The sequence below is a fragment of the Hyposmocoma kahamanoa genome, unplaced genomic scaffold (assembly GCF_003589595.1).
Source record: "Hyposmocoma kahamanoa isolate Upper Pololo Valley unplaced genomic scaffold, ASM358959v1 81, whole genome shotgun sequence".
NCBI lineage: Eukaryota > Metazoa > Arthropoda > Insecta > Lepidoptera > Cosmopterigidae > Hyposmocoma > Hyposmocoma kahamanoa.
In genome coordinates, this window is record NW_020654080.1 from 8102581 (window position 1) to 8125867 (window position 23287).

A 23287-nucleotide genomic window follows, 5' to 3' on the forward strand; every position below is an offset into this window, starting at 1 on the left:
CAAAGCAAAGGAGAAAGTTGAGCTTTTAGGGATCAGAGGTTTAGAGGCCAAATTAAGGGACTTGGCACGGATATCCTCTGCAATATTTTTGCCCACGTTAACATAATATTCATTTATGAAGTCTGCAGATAATTTTGGTGTAGGATATTAATTTAACAATTCTATTGGTGTGTCATTTTGTTTCTTAGTATTTATTAGTCACTCTCTGGATTGTGTTAGTAATTTTCTATTCGAACCTGCTTTTTCTAACTCACTTTTTTCATAGTTACGTTTAATTTTTTTCCATAGGTCGTTACAGAAGTTTCTGTATCGTTTATAAGTAGTTTTTATGATATTGTTGTTAGGTGAAGCTTTAACTTTGAAATGCAAGTAGTCGCGGTTTCGTTTACAACGTAGAAGTCCCTGGGTCATCCATGGTTTAATAAGTTTTGTCCGTCGCCATATAGATAGGATACGCATGTGAAAATGAATGTGAATTGATTTTTACGAAATAAAATAATTTCCTTTTCATTTTATTTCACTGCTATTTAAGCTACTATATTCAAAGGCTAAAAAGCTTGTGTAACGAGTGGTTACGTAAATTTTGCCGCTGTGGTGAGGTATACAGGTAAACTTGCGAAGTCTGAAATTTATTGCGTTATTTCGACGAGTCCAGACTAACTCGAATCTCCTGACGCCAGGAACTTTTATGGTCTCTTTACTTGTCCCTGTACGTACCTTAAACAAACTTAGGTATCCTGAGAAAATGAAAATTTTTATTTGTGAAATAGGTTGTAGGGTATACTTTTTATTTCTCGAGTTTTGCAAGTGTACGTAGTTCAGAGTTAATATTTTATGTGAAGTGAGACCCAAAATAGTCGTTTTGACGTATTATTTCAACCATACAGTAAATCGATTTTTCTACGTCAAAAAATACGAAAACATTAATTGATAATGAAAACAAAAGATACCGGTAGTGAACAAGCCCGAAACACGATTTAATAAACTTCGCTCGATAAAATATAAATTACAAAATTACACAATTTTTTTTACAACATTCATCACGTTATTACTGATATTTCAATGAAAGGATCAATTTTTTCTTTCATACAAATTATGCCCAAGTACTAACACATATTTTTGATTTAAAAAATTACGGCGAATTCAGACAAAAATAAAATAGAATTCATTAATCACTTGTACCACTGAAAATTATCGTTTGAACATATAAATGACTGGCAACACTATAATGGTAGGTATCCACCTATCAGGATTATATAAAAATAGATTATAGAAGTCTTATTTAGTATTAACTACTTCTTTCATAATTTATTCATTACCAGTATAATTGTAAGTCAATGTTACCAGTCCATTATTTTAACATTACAACATCTAATAAGGTTTGCTAAAAGACTATGTCTCAAGCTGTTAAATCATTTAAATGTCACTTAATGACACGGTCGACACGTCATCGTCATATACATTTTTTAGTCCTGTGTTTCGTCTGATTCGCGTCTCTAGAGTGTTAATATATACAGTCACAGTCCATCGGTGGCATCTTTCATACATAAATTAAAAGAGCACTACCTGTCGAACGCGTTAGATAGCTAATAGGTAACATATATTATAAAGTAGTAATTTGTTTAGATTATAATATATAACGCACACACTCAACATATATTCTGCTTATGTTTGTATTGATGTATATAAAGTTCATGTAGGTGTGTATGTCTGTCATATGTATATATTATCATCCTTTATATGTATATATATAAATATATATATATAAATTTATATATATATATATATATATATATATGTATATAAATATTTTACTCACATTTAAATTTAAATTTTATTGTACAATAATTAGCTGGAAGAGATCTCTTCTAGAGATAAGCTCACCTTTGTATATGTCCTTTATAACTTGTGTTTCATGTATCTTTTCTTTGTGCAATAAAGAGTTATTGATATGTATATAATAGTTGTGTTTTTGATATTTACGTATTAATCACTGACTTTTGGCTATTATTTACGGACATTCTCTCGATCGAACCCGAATATTAGCTACAATGAAAGCTGACAAATCACGACAGTGTGCTCTTTTTTTTATAACATCACGCGACGGGACGAACAAGTCGTGCGCCTGATGGTAAGCTACACGCCTGTGCATAACAGTTGCAGTGGCACTCAGAGCTTTAAATCGCCAAGATTTGAGGGGCATTGCCACTGCGCCCGTCACTCTAAGACATAAGTTGACAAAACCGGAACACAGTAATGCTGATATTATTGTTTAGCAGCAGAAATAGGTAAGGTGGCAGTACTTCCCTGGACGAGCTCTTTCACAAAGAGCTCTACTGCTACTAAACAAACGTAGGTACTTACGTTTCGTCGAACGCAGTTTAAATTTTATTCCATATATATAATTGTAGAATTACATCTTTAGTCATTTCTATGAAAACTAAAATGATTTCAGTTGATGGATAGTTTCCTATATAATTTTAGAAATGTTTTCACATAAGTTGTACCTCGGCACACAATTGGCCCCAAAAATGAAGGGATCCTTTTCTCTCCAATGTTCCGTAATAAGCACGTCAGGGGAGCATGAGTTTATTTTACATGAGTATAATTTGTTTCCAAAACGTAAATATTTAAATATCGTTCAATGAATTTTTCCGCGTCTACCTCATGCGCTTGAAAGCCTACGCAATCACGATACCATTTCGCCTAAACGAATATGATCCTATAAACATTTTTTAGCTCAAATTAACATGTTTATTAGGGCGACATAAATAGGAGAACAAATGGCGTATACTAATTAGAAATTTTCATGTAAACGTCAGGCATTTGTTACGATTTCACGTGGCGTGTAGTACTGTAGTAACTCTGTATGTAGTTTAATTAGCGCTTTGAGTTCAAAAACATCTATTCCGTTAATAGAATTATTAAAATTGCATTGAAACACAACATTATGTGTATCTGTACATACAATTATGTACTTTCCTTCTCGTCGCTGATGTTGCTCGGTTATCGTTAAGAAAAAAATTTATGGTCGAAATATTTAAAAGGTAATTTAAAAAGGTAACGTGGTATTTCCTGCAAATAAATGCTCTGAGTTGTGACGGATAACGCGAAGAACCCACTCGACGTGACAATTACATAAAAGATCCGTTTAATATGTACCTAATAACTCTTTACTTAAGATACAGATTGCCTCAAAACAACGAATGAGGCAACTTAAAAAATTGCGTTTTACAGTAAACGAGTTTTAACTCTTTTGTTACCGTGCCTGACACCGCACAAAGTATCTTTGTACTTAGTGTCTTCGATGTAGTTTAATTTAGTTTTTGTTTTATTTGTGATTTTGTGTTGTAATTAGGTATTTATTTGTGTTTTAAGTGCGAATGTTTTTAAGTGTTGTGATTAAGTTTTCTTTTTTCTTTTGTTTATTATTTTCTTATGTTGTGTCAATTGTCGTACACAAGTAAATGTATTTTCCAACTAAAAGAATTATAACTTGTTTATAAAAAAACCTACTACAAAATCTGTGAAATTACATCTATTTGCAAAGTTTTATTGAAATCGGTTAATGGAAAGTGATTGAAATGCAATAAACTGGATACATCCCCTAATTTTCCGCCCTTAGACGTAGCGTATTTTCTTCAAATTTGAATGAGACGAATAATGAGGTATCCCCTCTCTAGCAAAAAGAATGATCGATATCGGTTCACAGATCTCGGATAAATCTCGTAACGTATAAACAGAAAAATAGCCGAATTGAGAACCGAAAATTTTTGAAGTCGGTTAAACAGAACCTTTATTCTTCTATATTTATAAGTCAACAATCATGTACACCTGTCAATATGTGACGCTGGTTGAGATTAAACAGGCGAATTTAATTAAGAAAATTACGGTATTTCAGATAGTAGTAAGAAAATTTATTGTTTCCGATGTGACCGGTTCCACGTATCCGTTACACCTGCTCCAGTCATCAATTAGCCGTAACATGTGGTTATGTGGTCGTTTACTTTTGTATTATTTAGCACCGTCGCATGATAGCTATCAAACATATGAACTAGAAGTATAGGTGTATACTAAACGATACATATACAATGTTATTTACTGTAATAACTGTTATAAGTTATAACAGATATTCGGTCAGCTGTTAAACGGACATGCAACTTCTCAACGGTGTGCAATAAGATAGAAGCACCTTTAATCATTTAATCATCATACAAAATTAGAAGTCCGTTTCACCATACACAATTTGGTGAAATCATAGGCACATGGAGCTTGTCTACTTATGTTTCAGGGTGACAGGCGCAGTGGCAATGCCTCAGATCTTTGCTATTTAAAGCTCTGAGTGGCACTGCCACTGCTATGGACAGGAATGTCGCTTACTACCAGGCTCACGACTTGTTCGTTGCATCACTTGGTACCGTAAAAAAAGTAAAGAGAAAAACATTTTTTTTTGTATTTGTTTTGGCAAAATGGTTTATTATTGTTTGTATAATGATACCTGTAAGTTGAACCTCTTGTAACCCCGTGTAACTTGTAGTCAGAAAAACAACACTGTTTCTACCCTTTAATTATATGTATACGAGTGTAAATTATAACTGCCTCTGTGGCCGAACGACTGCCACGCAGAGGTTCGATTCCCGGGTCGGCAAAAATATTTGTATGGTCTACATTTATTTCTCTCGTGACTTTAGGTGTAATTCGTGGTTGTCTATATGTGTGTCCATGGCAACTGCGACTCAGGGTTTCCCTAGTGCGGGGCTATGTTGAGTGTGTGATTTCAGTAGTGTAGGTAATGTTAGGGATTTCTTTTATTATATTGTATAAGTACATTTATATCGTATAATTACAGGTACATGGCGCGATTAATTTCTGAAAAAAATACATTCATTTCTAGTAGATATTTCTTCACATTCCATTCTAGGCACATGAGAATTGCCAACTTATGTCTCAGGGTGACGGGCGCAGTGGCAGTGCCCCTCAGATCTTTGCGATTTAAAACTCTGAGTGGCACTGAGACTGTTATGGACAGGCGTGGATCACCATGAGGTCGTGCGCTTGATGGTAAGCTACACGCCTGTGCATAACAGTTGCAGTGCCACTCAGAACTTTAAATCGCAAAATTCTGAGGGGCACTGCCACTGCGCCCGTCACCCTGAGACATAAGTTGATAAGTCTCATGTGCCTAGAATGAAATGTGAAGAAATATCTATTAGAAATGAACGTATTTTTTTTTTCAGATATTAATCGCACAAATTTATTTTTTCAAACCTACCAACGTTTCGGGCACTTTACAGGCCTCATTGCCATATGTTGCACTATGTACTGGTATAGTGAGTGTTTCATAAACGCAGAAACATAGATTACATTAGTAAAAAATTTACAAAAATCGGTTAAGTAGTAAAAAAATATCGTTCACATGCAATACAAACGGGAGAGAACCTTCCTTTTCTCAAAAGTCGGTTAAAAAGTAGTAACGAAAGCACATCGTTCAATATGTTAAAGTTTTCAAGCGTACAGTTGAAGAATAACCGTCTATTGTAGGACTCGAGAGCTCTTCAAAACATTGTATGCCCCAGTTAGAGGGCCTTCCACATGTAGCCTTTCAAAAACATTCGTATATATATATATATATAACGAAAAGAACGAAAAGAAAAGAAAAGAAACGAAAAGAAAGCGAAAGGCGATCTCGGTGGCCTAACACTTGTCACTATGGGCACTGGACGAGGGGGTCTTGCTATCGATTCTTAATAGAAAAATCAGCTTTTCTAAATTGGTTCTGGTGTGGGTGTTTTGGATACTACAGGCAATTCACCTCTTGACACCAGGTTATTGGTGTGGTTATCTGGATTTGATAAATGATAATTGACGGGAAAATAGAAGGAAAAGCAAGAGAGGAAGACCAAGAATAGTGTATAGTGAACAAATAAAGAAAATCAAAGTGAGCAGCTATATAGAGAAGTCAAGCTGCTGCAAGGAGCTGCCTACGAACCGTAGTAGTGGAGGAGGTTACACCGACAAAAGCGTGGCTCATAAATAAGATGATGTTTGGATTTACGTCTCTCATTATTATTTTTTCTTTACTCTTTAATATCCTATACGACCAAATCTTTAAGGTAGATTAAGTAAAATTAATGTTTATTCATGCTACAACGTATAACGACATTAAAGAAACGGAAATAGAATTCCCAAATGCTATTTTGGTACAATAAGAAAAACTCGAAACAATAATGATGTAGCCAAGTTTTGTAATGTAATAGTAAACCGACAGGAAATGGAGATGAAATAAAAACAAGAAAAAAATAATAACACAGCTACGATGGTTTCATAGAATCGGTGAGCAAAAACCGATGATTACAATTGACGATACGAAATGGATATTTGTAAACTTATATTTTCCTATCACTACGAAGGAAGCTTTGGTTTGTTTAAAAAAGAAAAACGAATATGCGCGAATTAGGCCCGAAAAAAAAATTCCATACCTATTTAAATGTTTGCTACAAAAGCAACCATTACTAACTATAACAAAAAACAAATAAAAATAAATATGTTGTAAACACTGAGACAAATAAAAGTAAAAATATCAGATTTTTTAGTATACATGTACCTAAATCGAGGCTTTAATGAATTCCGTGTCTATGACCGATAAGCCGTCAGCTTCAAGCTGAAGTTGTGCGGCAAGGGCCGGATATGAGGTACACGAAAATTGTGTCGATGTGACTAGTGCAATTCTCGTCATGCTGACTAAGCACACAACGATGACGCATATAGCGCCTAAATTTATAGTCTCCAGTCGAAATATGACGATTCAAGCAATGAATGCATGAATGACATAATTTGATAGTGGTAAAATCAATATAGAAAATAATAGGGAAACAGGTAACATTTATAAAAAAATATTGAAAGCCAGTTTGTTATACTATGACGTAGATCCAATGTTGATGGCGGCAGACGCGGACTGCCATGGCATTATGCATTTTGGAGAGCAGTAGGGTTAGCACCATAGGGCCAGACTTGCGCAAGAGCGACATAAAGCGCGATACGTCTATGCAAGAATATGAATCGCGCTTTATGTTGCTAGCCCTACTGTATTGAACGATCATGAACGCACTGAAGAGTAGTGTCAAATTTATAAATTTAAGATTGAATTTATTAAAACTAAATTTGAAAGAAACAAAAAGTGTTAGAAACTATGTTAAAAACTCTTAATATAAACATGACAATTTCGACGTAAATTATAAGTATCAAAAAAATTAAAATATAGTATAATATCCTGAGCAAACAATCTCTCCACACACTTTATCGACGTTCAATACAATGAAAAACAAAATAAATGAAATGATTCGAAATTGTAAGTCAATGATTCGAAAGAATATTTTGGTATGCCCTCGGCACATTTGGGGTCAAAATTCAAAACATAAATGATTAATAATAGCAATGGGTATGCGACAAATGAAATTATGAATACAAAATATTAATACAAATGTATTAAAAATGTTAATAATACTCCCAACTCTATGAGTCATCTTTTTGACATTGAATAAATTACGGCGTTTCTAATGAATCGAAACAAAGGATTATTTACATTAAGAAGTCAATTCCGTAACTTCATCGTTTTAGCAAAATGTAACATGAAACTTTAGTACAGACCTACAAAACAAACAGAGTAACTTTGTCATCGAATATGTTGACAACGCTCTACTTGAAGTAAGTTAGTTATAAGTTAGTTAGTTAATCTTTATGATTAATGAGAGCGAACTTTGTAGTCTCAATTATTCATTGAAAAGCTTCCTTCCTACACTTCAGGCGTATAAAAATAATGCAGTATTAAAATGTAAGTGGTAGTTTGTGATCACAAAGGCCCGCTAAGGCTACAATAAGCGATGGTAATGAGACACCTGAATAGCTAAGACAGTTGTGGGAGTCTAGCTAACCACAGATGAGGGGCTAACTGTAACTTGAAGAAGATGTGCTGATTGATACGTGCACGTAATATGAACCAATTTTAAACGAATGTCTTTCGTAAATATGCAAAGCTTTTTTTTAATTCAAATGTAATTGTGCGCAATTGACCTCCATCTCAGCTGAGGGAAAGTGACGATGCGGTCGACGATGGAGCATGCACACCTAAATAATGCGCATTCAATCTCGCCTTGAAAAGGTCCAAGTTATAACGTTCAGGGAACAAGTCTGTAGGCAGGGAATTCCACTCCATAGTCGCTCGTCATATAAATGTGGGAGCGTAACGCATCGTGTGAATCTTTGTTATTCTAATCCTAATATTAGAAAGGTCAGGAGATTGTGAGTGTTTAGTAAAAGGTAAATGTTTGTAAATTTAGCTTGATCAAATAAAAGGCATTAATTCAGTAAATAAAATAAGATCTTACGGATTTTAATTGCTGAACTTCCTATGAATCTTGGCATTGAAAATACAATCAAAAGGACTTTATAAACTTGCGAGACTGTCGAACATTAACGATCGTAGGTAGCGACCTAAGGATTAATATGAACAATAATTGCTCCAAGCAAATTGTTACGTAACTGGTCCGTAAGGTTGAAATGACAGCATTTGGCGTGCTGGTTGATTTGCACAAGTAATTTTTGACGAAAATTACATAAAACTCTTCAGAAATAAAAGAGAAAACCTTCAGAAAAAGTAAACACAGACACATGGGTTCAAAGGAGTTCCGTTGTATAAGCGCCTCGAATATCCGAAGTGTAAAATTAAGGTGCCTTTCCGCAAGACTGATAATAAAAGCAACATTTTTAATGTTTCGCTTCAGAACACGAGTGTTGATTGGTCTTTATTTCGACAAAAGGAATTTTGCGCAGAAAAATATTTTCGTAAATAAAATATTTCGTAGAAGGGAACGTATAAATTAAATTACCTATTTTTATACCTATAACAATGATACTCTTGTTGCTTGGGTTGTGAAACTTCGTCCATAGTTACAGAGTTTTGTATTTACGGGTATATTCACGCAGGCGAATGTTTATTGCTTATTGTGTTGGAATTAAACCAGTATCTGGGTTGTTACAAGAACTCAGGCATTTGTTGATTTCGTATAAAATATCCATAGTCGGCCTGTTTCACTTTCCAACAGAATGTGTACAAACACCGGGATCCACTTTTTTTTTTAAATAAGAACGCATTTGACATTTCACCTCAATGTTTCATCACGATGGAGCATACACATCTAAAACGCCTATTCAATTTCGCCTTGAACAAGCCCAAGTTATACTGTTCAGGGAACAAGACCCTAGCCTGGGAAGTATACAGGGAATATGCTTCGTGCGAATCCTTGGAATATCTACAACGTAGGGGTGGAACACAAGCCTAAGTCTGGTTCCCCGATGATGGAATGAGGAAGGCGGAATTAAATCGAGCAATTCTCTCGGACACTCTCTTTTTATCTTCGGTTTTCGTTTAATCCTTTCGAACAGGAAGTACCCGATAATCGTATAAACTTCTTGGTGCTTCACTTTGAATACGAGCGCGTTATGGATTTCCATCGTGTTTCCGCGTGAGGCCGGACATGATCGATGGCGCGATATAGCGCTTTTCTTTAGTTACATTAGTACCCATTACGCTTTCAACTCGTGGCTTATCGCGGCCACTTCCTGGGCCCCTCCAGCGATCGCTCAAGCAGTGAAAACCACACGTAATAACAGCTGTGCATAAAACTCAATTGCGTTTACAGCGATTACAACTTCTGATCTGAACTCCGAAGTTTTTCTGTTAAGCATATTGATTTCGCGCTTCGTATTACTTTTTTGAGCTTCCATATAAAATATGAGCTGTTGCACGTGTGTCTGATACATGAGCACTGTTATTAAACAATCTACTGCAGGTGACTGTGGCAACGTTATATTATACCGATCTATGTTTTATCTGTTTTGCGACAACGCGCAGCTGCGGGCTGACCACACACCTCGTCCACTGATACTCTGTTAAGTACCAGTTACGAGCAATCAAAATTCATTCCAGGGCTATCTGTAATAAGTTTCCGTATTAATGTAACACTGTAAAAGTTGGCATCATTAATTCAACTGCAAGTAAATCGTCGAATGTATCGGCGTGAAGTTTTCAATTCAAATTTAACTAAATCTAACAAATAATATGAAGTCATGTTTTGGTTGCGATTTATAGGGTCGAAAGTCCTAAATCAATAAGCGGAGAGCGTTCTCCCCAAAGTTTAACACAAAGCCTGTGCAGCTTGTGTTGTGTCCAGAGCAGCGAGACACGTATCATGCGCTCAATAGCACAGTTCTGATTAAACCTTCTACATGCATAGCACCGTTCAACCTTTTCGAACCTATGCACTCCTAGTAGTAGCTCAAGACATTTATCGGCCAACTGAGCCGCATCTAATTTAACAACAGCTGCATCATAGCTCAATAAACCGAAGCCTCGACTTTGGTATAAAAATAAAAAAGTATACGTACATAACAAAATAGAATAACCAATTTCGAGGCAAATGAATGGCTGGTCAAAGTTTGTTCGGTGGTTGTACTTAGGTGCAATCAACAGGGCAAAAATTATTTCATTCAAATGTTATCCGTTGTTGCAGTTAACGTTTGAAACGTGGATATACCAATATACCAGACAATTTAGTTTTCTTCGCGTTCGTTGCACCTTGCATCATTGGAATTTGCAAGAAACTACTCGTTTAAAGTCTTGGACACTCTTGTTATAACTTAAGAGGAATGTGCGATATGAGAATTCGTACTTGACACTGGGAGTGGAATTTTGAATTCGATTCAAAATAACATCGTACTGCATGTTAGAATGGGAATTATAACAACAATTCCTAAAAAATAACATTTCAACCTCATAAGCGTCACATATTTGCTACCGCAAAAGGAGACGACACATTTAGTACACTTTATATAATAAAGTCACATGTGGAAAGTGCTTTTATCAAGCAAAGGCAAAATAACACCAACTACATTAAACAAAGTACATATTTGAAATTTTATAACTCTCCCATTAAATTATAAAAAAGTTATCGACTAATTTTGTTCGTTGTTACTTTAAACCGCTATCCTGAAAAGTTATCATTTAGATAAAGGGTGCGACTTTTGTACTTAACACTGAAAGGGAAAAAGCGACGATTTAACACACAACGCTTTTCAAAAGATCGCTATTGTAATATATGTAACATTTGTCGCAATTATCTGATAGCACGGTGAAAATAATAACGTGTTTCCCAGGGAATTAAATTTAAAAATGCAAGCAAGCCGTAAAATGTGCGGGGAGCCTGGCTGCGAAGAACCGCAGGAAAAAATTCAGCCGCACGTAGACAAACGTTCGTGAGTCCCGCGTTGATTTGTAAGTACCATACTGAGATTTATTAACTTTACACTCTTCGTTCCTCGGCGTTTGTTTGATGTTTTAAGGAATAAGGCATTTATGAGCCGCTGTTGTCTAGAAAGTTATTTTTGTTGTAAAATTGTATTGCAGAAAACAATATTGGAATAGTTCGATTGAAAATAAGTACCGTTATTTCAAAGTTCAATTTAATGCTGTAGTGCAGCCTTTCCCAAAGTGGGCGATAACGCCCCCTTGTGGGCGCTGCAGGCCTATGCGGGCGGTAAGAGACCCGGAAAAAAAATGGGGACGTTGTGTAGAGGATTTCCCCCTAGGGGGATTTGTAATTTCATCTAGGAAGACTCTTAGGGTCCAGAACTCTACTCAATACTGAAGTCAGGACTTGAGTATTGCAGTGAGCACTGAAAATCATACTCAAGTCCTTGCCATTAGGGTCGTATTTCCAGTGCTTGAAATCATACTCAAGTCTGCTCAAGTCAGGATTTGAGTATGGTTTAAAGCACTCGAAATCATACTCAAGTCTTAGCCATTAGGGTCGTATTTCCAGTGCAATCCTGACTTGAGCATTGAGTAGAGTTTTAGAATACGACCCTCAAACACCGACTGGGCTCTCGACTCTCGACTACAACTTGTGAACATAAACTAATATTAATCAACAGATTGCTCAAACTAACTCGGTTCGATATTTCTCTCCGTGAGTTCATATATCTTATAAAAATCATGTCAATCGGTCGCTCTGTTTCGAAATGAAAGTAGAGTCAAACAAACAAGTAAAATGGCAACAGACACAGTTTCGCACTTTAATAGTTATTAGTATTCCTTGATAGGTAATTTTCGTAGATAATAGACCGCGGGAAATCATTTTTAAACAAGTTTTTGTTAAATAACCCGATTTGTGCATCCCTGTATCAATCGGCTGGTTTATAGAATACTTGTTCTTACTTGTTGAGTACGATTGAGCGTCGAATGAGATAAACGAGTTTATGCATGTTTTTCTTATTCCTGTCGGTGGGCATTGCTTATGCAATCCTCTAATAAAATAAAAAAACAACGTAATATTTATTTTATTTTCATTTGCGGTTTCGCACGTAATAGATAAGCAGTACTTAAGTTCAACACTTACTTACGTATTTCTCAAAACAAAACAATGTCGGAAGTAAAAAGAAAAGACGGCAATACTGTGCGGAATATATTAAATTCGGATTCTTGGAAAATCCCACAAACCCATCGTCGCCTTTGTGCCTTCTATGTCTTGAAACATTTTCGAATGAAGCAATGAAGCCTTCAAGATGGCAAGATATTTGAATAAAATGCATACAGACAAGAAAGACAAGAATGTAGCATATTTTCAAGACCTAGAGAAGAAGCATAATACTCAGCCAAGTGTAGCATAACTCTTTTCGGCAGCTGCTAAGCAAGATGACAACGGACTTCGACCTTCGTATAATATCTCTTTGTTAATTGCTCAAAAAGGCAAACCACACAACATCGGAGAACAGTTAATTTTGCCAGCAATAAAGGAAGTAATAACTACCTAGTATTAGTTTCGCGCGTAATAGATAAGCAGTACTTAAGTTCAACACTTAGGTACTTACGTATTTCTCAAAACAAAACAATGTCGGAAGTAAAAAAGAAGAGACGGCAATACTGTGCGGAGTATATTAAATTCGGATTCATTGAAAATACCACAAACTTGCCGTGCCTTCTATGTCTAAAAACATCACTGACTTCAAAAAAAGGAGGAAGTTCTCAATTCGACTGTATGTTTTTTTTTGCATGTATGTTACGCGATAACTCCGGTATTTGTGAACCGATTTTCACGGTTCTTTTTTTGTTGGAAAAAGAGTACCTCCATAGTGGTCCCAATTCATTTTGAAGAAAATCATTCACCTTTAAGGGTGGCTGTTGACGCATGAAGATAAATTTTTATAAATAGCGCCTAAATTTTATGATAAGGAGCAATTATTTTAATGGTTGATTTTGATATTCTCCAATTCAAGGCGTTTTTCTCTCTCAATACACTTTGAGTAGTGAGAATCGATTTTTATTATCCCCTGTGTGAAGTTCCGTATAGTGGCGAACTAGGGGATGAATCCGGGTTTGCGCACTTTCCGGTAACCGATTTCAATAAAACTTGATAATACATTTTAGAGGTCGGTTTTTTTTAGTACTCTGTACTGAGATAATTGCGTTACGTGGTCAGTGCGGCAACATAGCGAAAATTTTAACGTCCTGAATCCTGTTATCTATAATTATATTAATAGAATCATAATAATTACACGTCATGTTCATTAGGTGTTTATATCGATATAATATTATATTTTTCTTTAATTCGCTAACTAGAATAATATGGAAGATTTATTTTAAAAATATATTAAAAGCACTTAAAATGTTATATTTTGGACAGATACTTTTAAATAAGGTAACCAAGGTATTTGAAATTGCGTGTCCAAGATTACCTAGTTAATAATTAGGCATATTCACTACATAATTTTTATCGGCAATACGAAAATTCGAGAACCGTTGTCTACTAGGTCACAAACTTATAGCGTCTCATTATACTGATATAATAAATCTGTAATAAATATTACTCTACACTATATAAATGAAGAAAACAATAACTGAATGAGTCTCAGACGTAAGTTTTTTACTTACTTTGTTTCATCTTCCGGAAAACGAAAGAAACCTCTTTATCCCGTTTAGATGATGATAAATAGTCTTACAAAACACAATTCACACCTTTATAAATAGTAACGTACAATGATGTTATATATTAAAGTACAAGTTTCGTAATGAATAAATGAAAACTATATCCAAATATCAAAGCCGTCTTAGCGCGAAAACGGCTCGCCGACAGACTCGTTGTCGTTCAGTCAATGTGCGGGGTTTTGTTCTCTGGTATTAGTTCTTTCTATTTTCCCGATATTTCTGAACTTTTACACGCTCCATGGTCACGGGTTGACTGACCAACTGAGTCAAACCGTGACCATGGAGCGTGTAACCGTTCTGAAATAACAGTAGAGCTCTTTTTGAAAGAGTTCGTTCAGAGAAGTGCTGCCACCTTACCTATTTCTGACACCAAACAGTAATGCTGGCATTATTGCTTTCGGGTTTTGAAGGGCAAGGGTGTTGGTAAAATTACAGGCACATGGGACTTGTCAACTTATGCCTCAGGGTGATGGGCGACGTGGAAGTGTTCCTCACAGCTTTGTGATTGAAAGCTCTCAGTTGCACTGCAACTGTTATGCACAGGCGTTTCGCTTACCACCAAGCGCACGACTTGTTCGTCCCGTCACGTGTTATCATAAAAAAAATCTGTAATTAGTGATAATCAATTAATGCTTAGAGTTGTATTTCGTTTGTGCTATAAATGCACCATAGCAAACTATTCTAAAATAACGTGTTTTACACTCTGAAACACCTTTCTTGGCTGAGAGCCCACAGAGGTGTTTAGCCTCTATAACAAAGTTTTTATTGTCATGGTACTGCAAAATGATTTCCTATAACAGTTTTATTGTCATGGATCAAAATGATTTGCACTTTGTAGCTTCATAACAATAAAAAAACTTTGTTATGGGAACTAAACACCTCTGTCAACTCTCAGTCAATATTTTAATCTTCGTTTTAATGCGTGTACGCCAAAGTTATAAATGAGTAAGCCCCGTTCTGACATGGTTGACTTGAATTCGCATTACGATATTGCACAAACTGTAAAAAAAAGTCCACCGCTTATTTGTCACAACGAGTTTGTTCTGCAATGTTAGGGAATCAATGTTCACAGTAATTCCGCACAACTATGCTAATCCCTGGTTTGGAACTTTTATTCGAATTTTCTCTTTAATCAGACTATGTTTGCTTTTGTGAGCTCTAAAAGCAATTAACATCAACACTTGTTAAAAACAATGCACTAGCAACTACAAATAAACAAACAATATTAACTCCACCTAGTATACAGAGCAGCGGTCAGTGGCTGTCGAGTGGCATTCTCTCTCGATTGGCCCAGTTTAAAAAGCTTTTTCAAGATGCCAGGTGTTTGATCGAACAATACGCTTGCAGGTCATTGTTAATGTCGGCACCGACGCACAAAAGAGAAATATTTGAGAGACCGTTATTACCTTGAACGTAATTATAAAGAAAGGAGTGATGTAAGAGGCATTATTTGTATACGAGGTAAACATGAAACAAGACGAGCTAAGTGCGCCTATCTGCATCTTCCACATTGAGGTTATGTGGAAAGATTTCGAAGCAAATGGCGTAATGTAGGGCGGTCAATGCGCTCTCGTCTCGGTTTTCCAAACGAGTCCCGCTGGGCTTTCGAAGGGTCTAACGACGGTCCAATATGCAGATCAACTGCAAAGGTACTTTTTGTGAGTTTTGTATCTCAATCAAATGTCAGCTCAATGACGCCTTGACAGACATCATAGACTGTAACTGTCAGGGGTAATGTAACTGTAGTACTGTAACTGGTAGTGGCTCATGAATTGCGATTTATTTTTACGGCTTATAATTATGGTTTGCGCAAGGCATTTGCGTATCGTAGGCTGATAATCAAAACGCAAAGATGGATGTGTGTAGGTATATAATATTATCCTTTTTGTAAACGTTACTAGGACACCTACATCGCTGCGGTATTAAAGTGACCCTGGAGTTTCGTAGATGTTCATATAGATTAAAATAAAGATTTCACAATATTGTACAAATAGCGATGGATGAATTATACACGGGTAACAACGATTGTTAGAGAAGTTGGCGAATTACGGCGAACGTGAGAAACCCCTTGGGCTTTAGTTCGCGGACTGGGCATAATCATAGCAATTATTGCCGACAGGGTGCTATGTCGCTATTGTAGAACGTGACAGCCTTTCATTACAGCTCACTCAATAAGGTTAAAAGAATTGTCCTCGTGAGACGCACGGTAACGAATTTGATCTGCATTGTTAGTTAGGAAGTTCTGAGAATTTTAAAGCAGTAGTACATCAACGGCTTATAAACTATAGCGTTTATATGCGAAACGATAGCAGATTTCTCCATAACTACTGCATAACTTGTTTATTGTGTCAGCAGAAAAGTTAACAACACAGCGACAAGAATAAGGAACTATGAATAGATGATTAGTGACGCCAATAAACGGTTAAAATGGTTGTTTTATAAATAGATCGACATTTCTGATAGTGCGCTTGTTTAGTTTTGCTTGACTACGAAAAAAGAAATGTCAATATAAGCAAGATAAATGTTCTTTTTATTGCATTCTGCTGTTAAGAAAAGTTTTATTTCTCTACAGTCAAATATTTCTCGTAGGAGATAGAACTCTTAAAAAAAATATACAAGATGGTTCCAAGTCACGAGAAACGAGTACGTTCCATTACAACCTGCACTAAACAATTTCTTAAACGAGTTATTACATCGTAAAAGGTCTTAGTTTATCGTTGTTTTACTAAGGTCGATGCTCTATCCAATAATCGCGTCACGCAGTGGTTGGCATGTAAACGGTAATTCTAGCCTTTTCTGGTCTATACTTATTATGGAAGATGTTTTTGACTCAACTTTTTCTATAAAATATCGTGCTCAAAACTTTTTCTAGCAGCTGGCTTCGAAATTGAGAGACTCATATAAAGATCCGTTTAGTTATTTTCAAAGTCAATGTATTTGTATTCTTATATTTCAAACTTTGTTTAAAAAGTAAGACAGCATAACGGAATAAGCATTACATGTTTTGGCCCGCCTTTTTCTTGGAGCGAAGGCACACATTAATGTATCTTAGTTCTTCGAACTTTCTTGTAGAGTACACTGGCCTTATATGCCAAGAGTAATATACAGAGTTGGAAGTTTGCCAAAAGATATATATCTATCTACTTTGCGCTCTTCATTTCGTTTTAGGGATCTACATAGAAAACGTACCGTTATTATAATACAGTTTTTATTGTATCACAATTAAAACTAACCGCTACCAAACTCTTGAATTAGATTAAACAAGCTCTAGAAAAAATATGGTAATATTTTTATGACATATCACGCTTTGTCGAAAGGTACTGAACCGTAAAGCTTCTGAATATAATTTTTTTAATATTGCATATTCTCTGACCGTTACAATAATGAGCTGTTGAATTATTTATTTCTTTAACATAGAATACATAACCTCGAGGATAGTGCAATTACGCGTAACTAGCATTTGATTATGAGTCTCCATTTCGGTAATTTTGTCGCACAATCAAATCCGCGTAAATGTCGTGGCAACCAAATTAGCGTGATTTACGGGAATCTATTATTATCAGTCCGTAGACAACATAAATTAATGTGTGCACAACCAAGTAATAACCTTAAATCTCTTTCCTGTGAAATTCGGTTTAATGGTGATACGCGCTTTATACCAATTACTACATACGCGGATTTGCACTATCCCCGTCGATAAGACATTATTATGAATAGTAAAGTGTACATATTCGAGAAATTGTATAGAGAATTTGTACGAGTTTCACAATTTCTACCAAGAGAGAATAATATCATCGTCTTATCTTGTATGTGATTACTATTTAATTTTTGATTACTTTAAGCCGTCACGCGTGCTAGAGACAAACGGCGTCCTCAACAGTTTTGGTAAAAATGAATTAAAAGTTAATTTATTTTTTTAAATGTTGGATAAAAGCCCAACTGTGCGTTAGACGCCGTGTGGCTCTACGACGGTACATTAACAAAATTGTTAAACACAGTGTGTATCTAAGACGCGTGATGTAATTAACCAAGAGCTTTACAAAAGGCTTTCTCTCTAAGTTGACGATATACGTAAATATTTTCAAGTGAGGAGCATCGAGAGGAGTGGCCAAATAGATAACAATAAAACTACCGGTTCCATAAAGGTTAAAAACGCACGTTGCATTATCGCTTATGTAGCATTCTTCTAAGACCTTTCCACAAGCAAAATATTGACAGATGTACAAAGTTCGAATTACGGGAATAGGTATAACAGCATAATAATAACAATGTTTTGGATAATAAGACCTACCTCATTCATAATATAACAAACGCGCTTCAATATTGTTAACCGACTTCAAAAAAAGGAGGAGGTTCTCAATTCGACTGTATATATTATTTTTGTATGAATGTTACGCGATAACTCCAGTATTTGTGAACCGATTTTGATGATTCTTTTTTGTTGCAAAGAGGGTACCTCCATAGTGGTCCCATTTAATTTTGAAGAAAATCATCCACCTCTAAGGGTGGCTGTTTACGCATGAAGATTCATTTTTAAAAATAGCGCCTAAATTTTATTAAATGGAGCAATTATTTTAATGGTTGATTTTGCTATTCTCGAATACAAGGCGTTTTTCTCTCTCAGTATACTTTGAGTAGTGAGAACCGATTTTTATTATCTCCTGGGTCAAGTTCCATATAGGCTCAACTCACACTGGTGCAGAGTCGAAGCGTCGCGTCGCGTCCTGTTTTTCAACTCCACGTCCAGGCGACGCGCAACGACACTAGAATTAGTGCGCCGGGATCATAGTTTGGTCGGCGTCTGATGTCTCACGGCGCCCAAGTGACGCACGGCGACGCGCGAAGCCGCTCGAATTCTACCAAGCATCGCCGCTCGATTCCATATTTGCAAAACACAAATTTGTACCTTAATAATTGGAAAATATAGATGAATATGCTATAGGCGAAAAACATGACGCGTCGCGACGCTTCGACTCTGCGCCAGTGTGAGTTGAGCCTTAGTGGCGAACTATGGGATGAATCCGGGTTTGCGCACTTTCCGGTAACCGATTTTAATAAAACTTGGCAAATAGACGTAATTCCACGTACTTTTGAGGTCGGTCTTTTTAGTACTCTGTACTGAGATTATTTATAAATGTTATCTGTTTCCCGAAATTTTCTAGGGAATAGGTAAAATATGATAATAATAACAATTGTTTTGGATAATAATGGGACCTACCTCATTCATAATATTACAAACCCGCTTTCAATATTGTTTATAAATGTTACCTGTTTCCCGAGATTTTCTATGTTGATGTTCATCATCATCAGCCTAGTTATACGTCCCATTGCGGGGCACGGGTCTCCTCTCTGGCGAGGGTTTAAGCCACAGTCCGTCATGCTGGCTAAATGCGGGTTGAGGACTTCGCGCGTTTTCCCAGTGTTGTGAACCTTCTTCGGCGTGCAAGTTTCACCACATTGCTTTTCTTCACCGAAAAGCTAAATTCAATTTTGCGCATAAATTTCGAAAAACTCAGAGGTGCAAGGCCTTATCGATGCAGGACGCTGCAGTTATACTGTCTATTTGGTTTTTGTTTACTCAAATAAAAAGACACCGAAGATATTGGATACATCCCTTTTTACGAACAAGATCGATAAATGGATAATTTCAACTTCATTACAAAGATTTAAGAAAATATGAATATAAATTTGGTCGATTTTCAATAGCAAAAATAAATTTATCGACGTCGAGATCTATTGTAGAAAACTAAACATGTCCTTAAGCTTAAAAATCTGCGCGGTAATGCGGAGCGCAGTGTGCCGTATCCTGCGGTTCGCCGCGCTCCAAGCGTTGTCAGTGTGTTCGACGGCGCGTGTATTCCATACAAACTGAGGTACTTCAGTACAACGTTAAAAAACGCAGCTCTGCGCTCCGTCGCGGTACGCGGTGCAGTGTGATAATCGCCTAATAAAATGGTCGTTAAAATATTGTAAGAAACAATTAAAAGATATCTGCTTAACTCAAAATGAGACAAACTTTATGTCAGCTAGTTCTGGTCAAAACTTTCCTTGTAAAAAAAAATATTAATTTTAATTATTACTTCCCTTTTATTTTTAAATACACATATTTGGCAAGAAGGAATTTGTTTAGATGTCTGCAATAAAAATTTACCCTATATCTACATAAATTTTAATGATCTTTCACGGCACGTGAGGAATCCGTTTTTCATCGATTCTGAAAAAATACACTTTTTGAGTTAACACACTCTTGTATTAACCCGGCGTGAGTGGGGTAACAAAATGTTACAAAGACTATGTGGTAGGGTATGACAATACCAGCACACAATATTGACTCTAAATTTTATGTATCTAACAGATAGCATTGGATTAAATATGTTTTAGTGTAAATTACAATATGATGATTTACTATAAATAAAAAAATCTGTGAAATTTAACACTTCCTATATTATAGTTATAGACAATTAAAAATTACTTAAGTTTTCAAACAAAAATTTTGATATTTCTGAAAACTCAACAACAGTGTTTTTATGAAAAAATTTACAAAACCTTATAAAACATGAAATCTATAACTAAATAAACTTAAAAAAATTAATTATATTTTTAGGAACATCTTAGGAGCTTGAATTGAAATCAATGCAGTTCTTGCAAAAGAAAAATCGCTTGTCCCATGCAACGCCATGCATATGGCTTTTCCACAGGTGGAACATGCAAATTTTGTTTTACGATCCTTCTTGCTTGGGCAATCTCCACATCTAATGTGACCAAGAGCATTTTGCAATGATAGACCTGGAGATTCATAGACTTGGGATGAGATTTTCTGACGAATTTTTTTTTATCTTTTCGCAATGTGTTCATGACCGTGGATATTTTTTCGTTCAATGGGCGTTTTCGTTCTTTGAGCCTAATATACATATACCTACATGTTGGTAGATCGTAAGTTATGATATGCAAGGTAGTTTTTTTATGATAATAAGTGACGGGTCCTTCGGGACACGGGAATGAGTAATCATTAAAGGTTAACGTAACGTTTTATTGTACACTGTCTAGTAGAACTCCAGCTGGTGCCTTAGGTAGATATATCTCATTACCTATATAATACGTTATCATTTCTGAGAACTGATTTAAAAAACATATAATATTCAGTAACAAAATAACATTTCAAAACCTTACCAATTGTAAACAGGGTTCACAAGACTCGTACCTTCAATAAAAATATCAAAACAATTATTAAAAATTTATGTTAGTGGGTACAATATAACTATTAATACAATATAATTATTAATTAGTAACCAGGTAAGGCTGTAACTCGTATCGATCTTTTATGAGTCATAAAATTTACCCGTTTACGCAGAAATTACGTCTAAGCAATACTAATATAAGGTACTTATAACGGGTGCGTGCCGTAAGCCCCTGTTCCCATATTCACCCGAAACCAAGTGCCACAGATAAATTTTATACAAAAATCTCATTCTCCACATACTTAACAATGCGAAATGTAATTAACCTTGCCGTGCTACATTTCTATTCAAAATTTCTACATACACAAATAATCTATAATTTTATTAGAAACACTTTAATTGTCGATAAAACTAACCGAAACGAAGTAGGTTTCTTTAATAAAACTTATCAGAGGTACTTGGACTCGGGTGCATATGAGAACGAGGGCTTACGGCACGCACCCGCTATAACTACCTAATATCAGTATTGCTAAGCCGTAATTGCTGCGTAAACAGGTAAACTTTATGATTCATAAAAGATCGATACTTGTATTCCCACTGCGTCAACAATTTTATAAAAGAAATTATAAATAAATAAACGTTCAATTCATAATACAATCCAATTTTACATCTATAAAAAAATAGAAATAGTTTCTTTTAAATAATGATGAAATTATCTTCATCGATAGCCTGAAAGTGAGCCAATGTGTTGTCGACTGTGATTGAATTAGTTCTTAGGCTCAGGCTTTACATTGCTGTGGAATGGAAGTAGGCACATTTTTGTAATCACAGCATAATAAACTTATGAAATTCATTATGCTTTTGACATAATCAATTGTGTAATGTACAAACTAGATACGAGCCAGAAAGGGGGTCGCAATACTGCTGATTTTGTTGAAAACACTGGTCCACACTAAGATATATTGCAATTATGACAATAATTGTTAATCTGTTAAGATCTAGTTTCCATCGCAGTTGAGTCTGAATAGAGTCAGTGGACTGGCAATGATGGCATTAATTCGTTCAATCACTAATGATCGATGTTTCCTTACGAAAAGTACCACAAAAATAACTATGCATATCTTAATTTTTATGTCATTTAAGGAGCAATTTAGTCTTCAGATTAAATGTATATTTATGTCAAATAATAATTAGTACAATACATCATCAACGTGCCTTTGACCCGCCATAGAAGAACAGAATATCAAAAAATTGCAATGGCAGTTGAACAGTAGCTGGATGTCTAGTCACTGACAAGTCAGACTTGGCACAATATCAAATGTACAAAATCCTGCTAATGTGTCAAACCTCTATCGACACATAATTACACGAAGTCTGAGAAGGTAGTGGAGTACGACAGATTCAAAGTCAAATACGCCCTGAGGGTCGAGCGATTGGAGCCCCGCCACAACGTGAATTTTAATTCGTTTGTAGTGAGAGTGCCGACCTTCATGAAGGAAGAGTTTTGGCCGCAGGGTGTCTTATATCAGCGATTCCGCGGCCGGTTACCTGACACCAGATTGCGTCACATGTCGCGGACAAGTGCAATTCGTATAGGTTAGTTAATTAAATTGTATGTATATGGGTCTTGTAACCTGAATTAAATGAATAAATAAATAAATAATTGAGATGAACATATCGAGTTCTTAGGTTTTCGCGATTGTTACACATAGGAAATGAAACTATTTTTCCGGATTTAAATCGCGTATATTTGTTTTTTCAAACAAACCGACGTTTAGGGCCCTTTACAGGTCCCATGGTCACGGTTGACTGAGGTGGTATATGCGAGCATGTCATGGATAAACCTACACATTCAATGAAATTTGACAAACCCCAGGTCCTCGCAAAAGAAGTCTTTTATTTACCCAGTTTGGGATCCAGTATTTCCTCTAATGAAAAATCCCAAACAGACATAAGACTGCAGTACTAATTAATATATTTTAGTTTAGTCTAATTTCTATTAATAATTAATAATAAATTAAACTTAATAAAAAATTCATTCAATAATTTAATTTGTAAAACTTAATGTAGC

General features: G+C 35.6%; 1 protein-coding gene across 3 annotated transcripts in view; it reads right to left on the bottom strand.

Annotated features, from left to right (window-relative positions):
* Positions 1-23287, bottom strand: part of LOC113234137 (tyrosine-protein kinase Src64B) — a 77254-nt gene that overhangs the window by 43718 nt on the left and 10249 nt on the right. Inside the window, exon 1 of one of the 3 annotated variants that reach the window (XM_026469403.1) lies at positions 21209-21225. The exons of the other annotated variants lie outside the window; for them this stretch is intronic. The gene's annotated coding sequence lies outside the window, so the exon portion shown is untranslated. Of the gene's footprint in view, positions 1-21208; positions 21226-23287 lie in introns of those variants that run through there. 3 annotated transcript variants of the gene reach the window in all.